Source organism: Salvia splendens, chromosome 18 (assembly GCF_004379255.2).
Source record: "Salvia splendens isolate huo1 chromosome 18, SspV2, whole genome shotgun sequence".
NCBI classification, from domain to species: Eukaryota; Viridiplantae; Streptophyta; class Magnoliopsida; order Lamiales; family Lamiaceae; genus Salvia; species Salvia splendens.
This window is the reverse complement of record NC_056049.1, coordinates 14,735,123-14,745,826: the sequence shown is the minus strand read 5'-3', so window position 1 is coordinate 14,745,826 and position 10,704 is coordinate 14,735,123. Positions and strand designations below refer to the sequence as shown.

The window sequence follows — 10,704 nt, the reverse complement described above, 5'->3', positions numbered from 1 at the left end:
ATGTTTGTACTTCCCTATTTACCCCCCTTCACTAGGATGGCTTGGGGACAAGCTTGAGTGAAGTGGGAGGGGGAGGGAATAGGTGCAGTCTGTGACTGTGTGTTACGTGTTGCATGAGCTAGTGGATACAATAAGGCAGAAATATTCCCTTAGTGAGAGCGATTGAAGATAGGATACATGTCAACTTTGATGCCCTCTTCCTTAATAACCTAAAAGCGGTTTGGATGAAGTGAGGACGATAGAGGATACCTTAGATAACCTAGCTGTGCAGCCTTACTATAAAGTGAGTTATAAGCCTCAACACTTTGAGCTAACTTGTAAAAAAATGGGCAGCCACTTGATGCTTAGGGAGTAGAGTATAAAGGAGAAAAAATGGGTTATGAAGGAATAAGCTGGACAAAGTCCAGAGCTGGTGGTATAAGCTGGACGAAGTCCAGGAATAAAAAAAGGAGGTATAAGCTGGACGAAGTCCAGGGGGAAAATAAAAGAAGAGAAAAAGGAGCTTAATTATCTAAGGGCAGGAAGTAAAAATTACCTCACCTAGGAAATAATTGCCTTACCCAGAAAAGAGGGGAGATAATAAAAAGGGAAACTCTCATAACCCAACGCATCAGTGGTGTAACTTTAACCTTGGAGCGTTTTTGGTCCTAACATCCCTGGTGAGGAATGAGTGATCGAGCGAACCTAACCGCTAGGAAATCCATAGGTTTCTTGACAAACTGACGAACCGTTTGGGTTGACGAAGGAAGAAGGAAGATTTGGAGACTGTAGACGATCGGAGAAGACTTAAGCTTGTGGGGACAGTCGCCTAAAAGTTGAAGCTAGTGCATGTTTATGTGTTGTGTTTTGTGTTCTTTGTGTGTTATTTTCTTTTCTGAGTCTGTTAGTTTTCTAGGTCTAGGTTTTTGTTTTTGTTAAATCTTGTTTGTAGGATCGTTCTTGGGAACCGTGCATTGAAATTCGCCTTATTTCATTTTCTTGTCTTTCATACTTGAGGACAAGCATGGTTTAAGTGTGAGCAGTTTGATAAGGCTAATTTCATGCATAGGTCTAGGGCTTTAATTCGTGAAATTTCTAGGTCTAACACGCGTTTTAAGCCAGGTGTGTGAAGATTTTTGCCAGGTCCAGCAAAGAAGGGAGACAGTTGCGTGGACCTAGGAAGAAGGCGAAAGAGTGGACATTATGCAGAAAATTGCTCGACGGAGGAAGCCTCGGAGTTGAAGGGTAGAATAGAGATTTCTACGAAGACTCTAGAAGGTGATGTCCGCGTCTATAAAAGAGAGAAACATGCACGCTGGATAGGAAATTGCATGAGTTTGTTAGTTGCAGCTTTTACCGTACTTACCTTATTTGAATGTCCTGGTCCCCACTTTTTAATTCTTTCTGCCTAGTCAAATTTAGTTAATCATTTACACGGTCTAGCGAGTTATTGTTTCTTTTGGTGTTGATGTCTGATTTTACAAGTATTCTGTTTCTTAGGTCTAGCATTTAAATTCTGTGCCTAGGTCTAGTGGCAGCAGCCGCTTGTTTCCAGAGTCTCTAAACACTACTCACGAATCCATCTTCGTGGGATCGACCCCACTTCCCTATACTAATTTAATAGTAATTTGGGTTGAGGGATTAATTTTTGAAGGAGAGTCGAGCGTGTCCAACGACAACAACACTCTGTGTTCCTTGGGTTCCTGGACCTAGTGATCCAGTGGATTTAAGAAGCGTGGTGTCTTGACCGAGCACTTGTATTAGTGTTCCCTGTAAGCACACGAAACACACACGATCCGACTCAACTCCTTCTTCAGTAGGCACACTACTTTCGGGTGTGGCCACGTTTTGTATACAACTCCTTTTGAAATATAGGGATAAGGGACCCACGAACCCTCCACCGTGAAGGTGTTTGATTAAAAAAAAAGGGAGGTCAGAACAGAGGACGATGACCAGAGTACAAACAGAGAGGAAGCAATACCCCGAGCAGCTGATCAACATTTCCCAGGTCCATGAGTTGAGGCGGAGGTGGAAGAAATCAGGAGAGAAATGGCAGAATCTTCCAAGGGAAACATTAGCAACAATGAAAGGCAAGTGAAACCTTTTCCCCACAGAGGTGAGCCTAGGAAGAAAAAGAAGGATCCAGGGGACTTCATGGAAATTTTTGGGAAGCTGGAAATAAATCTACCGTTTCTCCAAGCTTTAAAGCTGCCCATTTTCAGCAAGTTTATCAAGGGGTTCATCGCTGGGAAGATCAATCCCATTGCTAAGATTGTGATTGGGGAAACCGTGTCGGCAGTGATTCAGAAGAGGAGGATGCCCTCCAAACGTACTAACCTAGGTTTGTTCACTCTCCCTATCTCTATTGGGAACATTAAGGTTGAGCATGCCATGTGTGACTTAGGTACTTCGATAAATGTTTTACCGCTTTCGTTTTATAAGAAATTGGAGGGAGTAAGAATGGTGGATACGAAGTTGGTAATTCAGTTAGCTGATAGGTCATGCATCAGTTCTGAGGGCGTTTTAGAGAATGTAATCGTTAAGCTGCATGATTTTTTGTACCCTGCTGATTTCCATGTTATCAAGATGAGTGAGTACCAGTCTGCTGAGTCTACCAGAGTGCTTTTAGGTAGACCATTTTTACGCACCGCTAAGACAATCATCGATGTATTTGATGGAACCATTTCTTTAGATTATCATGGGGAGAAGTTTACTTTTAACATTGATGAGGCTATAAAGAAGCCATTGGATATAGAAAATATGCATGCTCTGGATATGATTAACTCCCTGGTCCAAGAATTTCTTGAGACAGAGTTGATGCAGGAACAGGTGGAAAATTCAGAGTTGAGTCACTCCATTGACAAGGAGGTCGCCAATTGGTGCGAAGCAGTTAACACACTGGGAATGACAAATGAAGAGTTAGCAGAGGCAATTCTGGAATTTTGCAAAAGTCCTGAATTTGCCAGATCTAAGGAATTAGTCTGTGTCGCTAATGGGGGACATTCACTAGCACCTGAAGGATTAATTACCAAGGAGACAAAGAAGAATCCATTGCCCCAGGAGACAAGTGCGACAAAGAAGGAACTGAAGACATTACCCCCAGGCCTCAGATATGCTAATTTGGAAGACTACGAGATGTTCCTGGTAATCGTCAACAGCAACCTGGCTCGGAAGCAGGAAGAAGAGTTATTGGAAGTGCTCAGGAGGAATAAGACAGCCATAGGATGGACTCAATCAGATCTGGTGGGCATCAGTCCTGATCTCTGCATGCACCATATTCGTCTGGAGGATGGAGCCAAACCTCACAGAGACCCGCAGAGGAAGTTGAATCCGAATATGAGAGAGTAGGTTCTTAAAGAAGTAGTCAAGCTACTGTCGCTGGGTATCATATACTCCATTCCCTATAGTAAATAGGTGAGCCCAATCCATATGGTACCTAAGAAGTCATGCATCCAAGTGGTTACAAATGAGAAGAATGAGTTAGTGCCTACAAGATTAGTGACCGGTTGGTGGATGTGCATAGACTACCGGAAATTAAATGAGGCTACACGGAAAGACCATTTTCTGTTACCATTCATAGATCAAATGTTGGAAAGATTGGCAGGCAAGAAGTTTTTCTATTTTCTGGACGGATACAGTGGACACTTCCAAATTTACCTTGATCTGGAAGATCAGGAAAAAACAACCTGCACATGCCCGTTTGGGACGTACGCATATAGGAGAATGCCCTTCGGATTGTGCAATGCGCTAGACACTTTTCAGAGGTGCATGATGAGTATTTTCTCAGACCTGTTGGAGAATTGTATCGAAATCTTTATGGATGACTTCACGGTCTACAAGAATTCTTTTGAGGCCTGCCTTGCCTATTATGGTGCAGGAGGGGATTGTTCAGGGACACGTGGTCTCGCAAAAAGGTATTCAGGTGGATAAGGCGAAAGTGGATGTGATCTCAAAACTTCCATACCCTACGAATTAGAAGGAAATAAGAGGATTTTTGGGTCATGCTAGATTCTACCGGAGATTCATTAAAGACTTTGCAAAAATCGCACAACCACTTACCCGCCTCCTGCAGAATGACGTAGACTTCAACTTTGACGAGGCATGTCAAGGGGCCTTCCAACTTCTGAAAGAAAGGCTTGGATCATCCCCTATTATCAGAGCTCCAAACTGGAATTACCCCTTCGAGGTAATGTGTGATGCCAGTGACTTCGCTGTCGGAGCAGTCCTAGGTCAAGGAATTGAAGGGAAGAACTACGTAATTTTCTACGCATCAAAGACCCTGAATCAAGCCCAGAAAAATTATGACACTACGGAAAAGGAGATGCTAGCTGTCGTGTATTCCTTCGAGAAATTCCGACCATACTTATTGGGGTCGAAGGTAATCGTATTCACCGTATTTACTTTACTGCTGTTGATTTCGATTATGGATGCAAATTGTTTTGAGTTTGACGTAGTTGCTGAACTGGATGTTTGTTTCTCGCGTTGGTTTATTGAGTTTGAGTCGAATTGTTGGAAGCTTGTGTAGATCGGGGCAGATATGTTGAATCGGAAGTTATGGATTTGATTTTGTTGGTTGTTTGGTTCGGAATGCTTGGATCCGGAGTGGATTAAGCATCCGGCGTCTGGATCGGAAACAGAATTGGTCATGGTCGATGCCTGGTTTTCGTGTTCTCGTTTCATTCTGTCTATTATATGTAGATCTGTTCTATTTCCAGCTAATTGCAAGTTTCCGACGTCCGAACTTTTACATTTTGTTTGAATCTGGATTTGTGCTATGTTTTCTTCATGTTCGCGTTTGATTCAGGTAATGAGATGCACATCATTGTTAGTTAAATTCTTAGTTTGTCAGTTGCAGCTTTTCTTCCGTACTTTCTGTTTCTGGAAAATGGTCCCCACTGTTTACTCGCTTTCTGTCTAGCTATATTAGGAAGTTCTTTACATGGTCTAGGAAATTAGTTTGAGATCTCGTGGTTATAAGGATGTTCGACGTCAGCATGATGCTTTCAGTTTCCTAGGTCCAGTGTCTGATTTTCGTTCTTAGGTCTAGTAGTAGTTAAACCTCAACCCAAAATTGCGTGGCACTTAAGACCTTAGAACTCTCTCGAAAAATACTAGAATGAGAAGCTCCTCCTTCTCTCTAAAATACTCCACCCTATTGCCCCACCTTTGACCTCCGCTGCCAACCTCCCACCACCACCTCGCCACCCGACGACATTAGCCGACCCCCGCCACGAACCACTCCCTCCTCCGATGGTTCTTCACCGTTCATCACCCTCCTTGGTGGTTGTCCCCAATCCCCCGAACCGGCTGATCCTCACAAGAGCTTGTCCACTCGCATCTACGCCGGTCTTTGCTCCACGGCCGGACATGCCGGACCCCCAACCGGACCCCGAACCTGGTCCCGAGGAAGCGTGCGAACTCACGGACCAGCAAATGGTCTTTCGGTCCCCCGAGGAGGAGCTACCCAAACCTCCGACTAAAGCCATGAAAGTGAAGGAGAGCAAGGTGAGGTACAAGGCCCGGAAGAATACTCCGGCTCCTCCTTCGAAGGGAGATGTCCGGAAACACTTCATCCTCTCCCCACTCCCGGAGGATAAACAACTACTAAAGAAACTTTCTTTTGGTGACGAAGATGGCGCCTTCGCCGGAAATCTGAAGTGCAAAACGGTCATCTTCCCCGCGAGCTCCGGCCAACCCGCAAGTGATAGCCAACCGCCGGACAAGCCCCCTCCATGCCCCAACGCCGAAAATGAAAGAATGCGCATCAAGGCCCACGCCGACGCTGATTCGGCCATGGGTGGCTCAGCCGCCGGCCATGAGTCCGACGGTGTTGGGGGGGTCGTCGCTGATGGTGGGGACTCCAGCCTCCATGATGTGCGAGTGGTGAGAGATGGTCCTAGAATGGGACAAGGAGCTTTGGAGGCCGAGAGAGTCAACTTGCCCGAATTGGCCACACCAACACTTCCACCCTTCGAAAGTCAATTGGCGCTTTGCCAAGCTGGGACATCACATGCTGCTGGTCCATAAGGAGCCGTTGAAGCCTCAAAACAACCAAATATGACATCATTTTTGCAGCAAGGCAAGTTACCCGATTCAGCTATAAGGACAAAACTAACTTCCGAAAGTTGAGAACCCTAAGCTACCAAAGGAGGCGGAGCTCATCCACCTAGCCGCTTTGGACTCGGCAGAAATGATGGACGCCTTGGCCGCGCAACCACTTCTAACCGCTGGGCCGCCGGAAACCGAACCCATGGCACCGGAGCCATACAATACTCGCCAGCCGAGAATTGAACCAGCAATGCCTTCGAGTGCGGCGACACACAACCCATCGTATGAGGATTTCCCCCCCCTTGGGAAAGGTAGGACACTCAAAATCCGAGACACCTTTGAAGCCGAAAAGTCACACCCAAGGGACGCTCAACTTGGGGTTCGGACGAAGTAGGGAAACCAACCGCTACAAAGCGCCGGGCCTAATCCTAAAACTCTAGAGAGAGACGCTCTTCCTTCTCTCTAGCAATCCCCCACCTTGATTCATCCCGCCGCCCCCCACACCTACACGACCAGCCGCCGCAACCCACTCCACGCCGCCCTCCACATCCCGCCTCTAACCCCTCATAACCCGTCCCATACAACCCTTCGGCCACCGCACCAATCCTCCCAATCCCGACGAGTCGTTATCCTTGCTCGACTTTATCATCCCCAACACACGACCTTGGCCGCCGAACCAACCTTGAGCTCCCACGCCCAGCCACGAGGTGAGCGCCTCGACCGGTCATGCCAGACCCTCCTCCAAACCCCGCCCCGGCACCTCCGGACCCCGAGGAGGCTAGATCTATCCCGGACCAACTCATGGTCTTCCGTTCTAGTGAAGACCAAACACCAAAGATCTCAGCCAAAGAAATGAAAATGCCAAGCAAGAAGAATAAGATAACGGCTAGGAAGAGCACGCCGGCACCCCTCACCAAAGGCCATGGCCGGAAAAGATTCGTACCCTCCCCTCTCCCGGAAGACAAACAACTCACGAAGAAGCTCGACTTTGGGGAGGGCACCTCCGAGCTAGAGATCTCCGGCTCGTCCTCCGCCCTTGACAGCCCTAAATGCAAGGTAACACTCTTCCCGCCTTACTCCATGGATAACAAAGAAGCACAAGCTATGGAATCTCACCCTAAGGACCTTACCGACGAGGATGGACCCCATATGGAGATGGTGGTATACGGAAAAGCTCCGGCCGCCGACGCCTCACCACCGTCCGACCTTGAACCCGTCATGGGTGAGAAGACCGTTGGAGGTGAGGAAGATGGGCCCCTAGGCGTATCTCATGAGGATTTAAACGTTGCATGTGTGAGAAAAAGTACATTGGGGAGTGAGATAGTCAACTTACCCGAAATGGGTATGGGAACAAATTGCCTTTCGGAAAGCGCTTTTGTCCCTTACCAAAAACGGGAGTCACATGTGGAGCCTTGCTCACCCCCACCAATGCAACAAGTAGAGCCAAAAAGAAAGGAGATCCTCCAAATCATTGACTGGACCATGGCGGAGGTGCTTGATACGATGGCGGTGCAACCCCTCCTCGCTGGCCAAGGTCGATATGCCAAGAGTCAACCTTGTTACAAATGGGAAAGACAAAGATACCGAAACATGCATGCCTCGCATTGGGATTGGCCCATCCTTGGAAGATTTTCCACCTCTAGAAAAGGGAAGGACCCGGAAAATCTGAGCATCATTCGAATCCGGAGCAACCCTAATGAAGCCGGGTTGGCCGACGACCAAGCCTACCCAAAACTCCCTCCGAGACTTGACCACACCCTCGGCTTCGGGCATGCATGCGAAGGACCCGGCGAGGACCGAGATGGAGATGGGAGCACCCCAGCCTCCCGATGAAGCCATGAACGAGAAGGATCCGACCAAAGGACCACATACCGAAACAAACCTTGGGGCTAAATCTAAAGACAACCCGACACACAACCCTTTGGGAGATGACACTGAGCCAAACGTGAGGAACCCCAACAAGAAGAAATCCATGGCCGACATGGTGAGGGGGGCATCGTCTATTGAGGATCCACAAGTCTTTGTCCCGGAGAACATCCAAAATATTGGTTTTGCATCCACGGCAAACGGAATTCCATCCATCTACTTCTCCGGATCAGAAATCCAAAGGTTGGCATCATCCCTTGGCCATGCCATAGTAGGTAAGTTCTCGCACTCAATCCCGGCTTCCTACCAAATCCAAAATGCCCTAGATAATATTAAATTTTGCCGCGGTTATACTTGGAATTATATTAACGCCAAACATATTCTTGTTCAATTTGAGGATATGGCGGATTATGCTCGGCTCCTTAGTGGACCCAAAGGGACGCCGGTATGGTTCATTGATCGACATCCGATGAGAGTATTCAAATGGTCCCCCGACTTTGATGCCTATTGTGAATCTCCAATTGCGGCGATATGGTGCAACTTAATTGGGCTCCCGATCCACCTATACGATCAATCAGCCCTTTATGCCATCGGAAAACTTCTTGGCAACCCGATCCAAATAGATAGAGCCACGGCCAACAAATCGAGACTCTCCTTCGCGCGTCTTTGTATCGAGATTGACATAACAAAGGCTCCACCCGAGGAGATCATCCTAGATATTTGTGGGCGCCCCTTGGTGCAACAAGTAAAGTGGGATAAGATCCCGTCTTATTGTGTAGATTGCAAACATGTTGGACACAAAAGTGAAGTGTGTTATGCTTCCGGGAAGACGGCTCGACCTCCAAAGCGAAATTACAACATAGCAACACCAAAACAGTCACAACATGGAGAAATAGGAACAAAAGAGAGTAATGTTGAGTCGAGGAAATCCGATAGTAACATGGAATGGCAGCAACAAGGGAAGCACAAGGGGAAAGAAAGAAATGCTCGGATGAACCCGAAGGCCAAGGCACAATCGGGGACGGAATGGCCGGGACCGGACTTCTTGGGTGACATGCAATGACCGGGGTGTAAGGAAATAGTCATCGTCCACGATGAGCGATATGACAACCAATCTAGAGAACCATCCGCCAAATGGCCTTCATTTGGTAGTGGGCGTGGGGGTAAGCCGAGAGGTGCGGACTTGGCGCGGCCCGCAGCGAACCCGACATCGGGTAACCTTGTTCATCCGAAAGGCCATTTCAAACCCTTTGTTTTAACAAACACCGAAGCACAAGAATCACCAAATCACATGAGCACTAATCGGTATTTCTCCCTCATGGAGCGAGAGAACTTCATGGAGAATGATATGGAAGAAGAGGAGAATTGGGAAGACTCCACCGCTCACAATGAAAACGATGATGGAGCCAACCCCACCCATATGGAAGCCGTGACACCTCATGAAGGGAATGGCCTTCAAATAATTGAATTTCAAGGGGGGACGTCAATCCCATCGGGTACAAACTCCTCTAGTTAATCATGTCATTAAATCATCTGTTTTGGAACGTTAGGGGGATTGCAAATGCGTCAACCCAAAACGTCCTAAAAAGACTAATTAGTTCTCATAATATTTGTTTTCTTGCAATAATGGAACCGTTTATTCCCCCCAATCCGGACAAGTTTTCGAAGTTGTCCGGGCTGTCCTTCAAGGGCTCGAACATCAATGGGAAAATTTGGATCTTTGTGAAAGAAGGGATGGATTATGATGCGTTGGATGACTCGGAACAGCTGCTACATGAGAGGCTCACTTGCCCTTGGATTTCAACCCCTACTATGCTATCAGCCGTATATGCTAAATGCACGAGAGGGGAGCGACATGTCGATTTATGCGTGTCATCCTTGCGCAGGGGCCATGCTAATCTTCTCTGTATCGTTCCAATTTTATCGGATGTCCCCGAAGGGACGAGGGGGGGGGGGGAGCGACATGTCCTATGGGAAAAGTTGAGGGATATCACACAACTCTCGGATGGGATGCCGTGGTTTATTGGAGGGGACTTCAACACAATCCTCTCTTCTCAAGACAAGACGGGGAGCGACACAAATTGTCAAGCGGAAATGGTTGATTTTGCTGAAGCCATTGAGGACTGTGGTCTTATGGACCCAGGCTATGATGGATCAGATTTCACCTGGGCTAAGAATGGCCTTATGGAAAGGTTGGATAGGGTGCTGATTAGCGAGACGACGGCTCAAACGTTTGAGGCAATAAGAGTCACAAATCTCCCACGCATCGCGTCTGACCACGGACCTCTCCTTATTCTTGCAGGCCGACTAACATCTTTACGGGTGGGAAAGTGTTCCGGTTCCAAAACATGTGGGTCCGGCATGAGGGATTCGGTGACTTGGTAAAAGAAGATTGTATGGCTCCCACGGAGGCCGAGGGCATCCTCAATTTGAAGATCAAGTTAGCAAGGATCAAGAGTACGCTTAAAAGGTGGAACAAAGAGGTGTTTGGGAATATTCACTCCAACTTAAAAACCTGTGAAGAAAACATTGCAGAGGCACAAGCGGACTTTGAAGGTGACCCTTGGGCCCGGAATAGAACGGAGGTCAACAAACAAATTGCCGAGTACATATTACTTCTTAAAATGGAGGAAGATTTTTGGCGGTAGAAGGCGGCCCTCCGTTGGCTAGAAGAAGGGGATAAAAATACTAGGTTCTACCAAAGTTGGGTGAAGCAGAAGAAGATCCGGCTACGCATCCACAAGATCAACGCCAATGGGTGTGAACTCACGGATGACAAGGCCATCAAAGAATCGGCGGTTGAGTTCTTTT

General features: G+C 47.4%; 1 non-coding gene across 1 annotated transcript; it reads right to left on the bottom strand.

The window, feature by feature from the left end:
- Window positions 1–9,732: 9,732 nt before the first annotated feature.
- LOC121778013 lies at window positions 9,733–9,836 on the bottom strand. The gene has a single exon (XR_006045587.1). It is a non-coding gene; the product is annotated as a U6 spliceosomal RNA (small nuclear RNA).
- Between the last annotated feature and the right edge of the window lie 868 nt (window positions 9,837–10,704).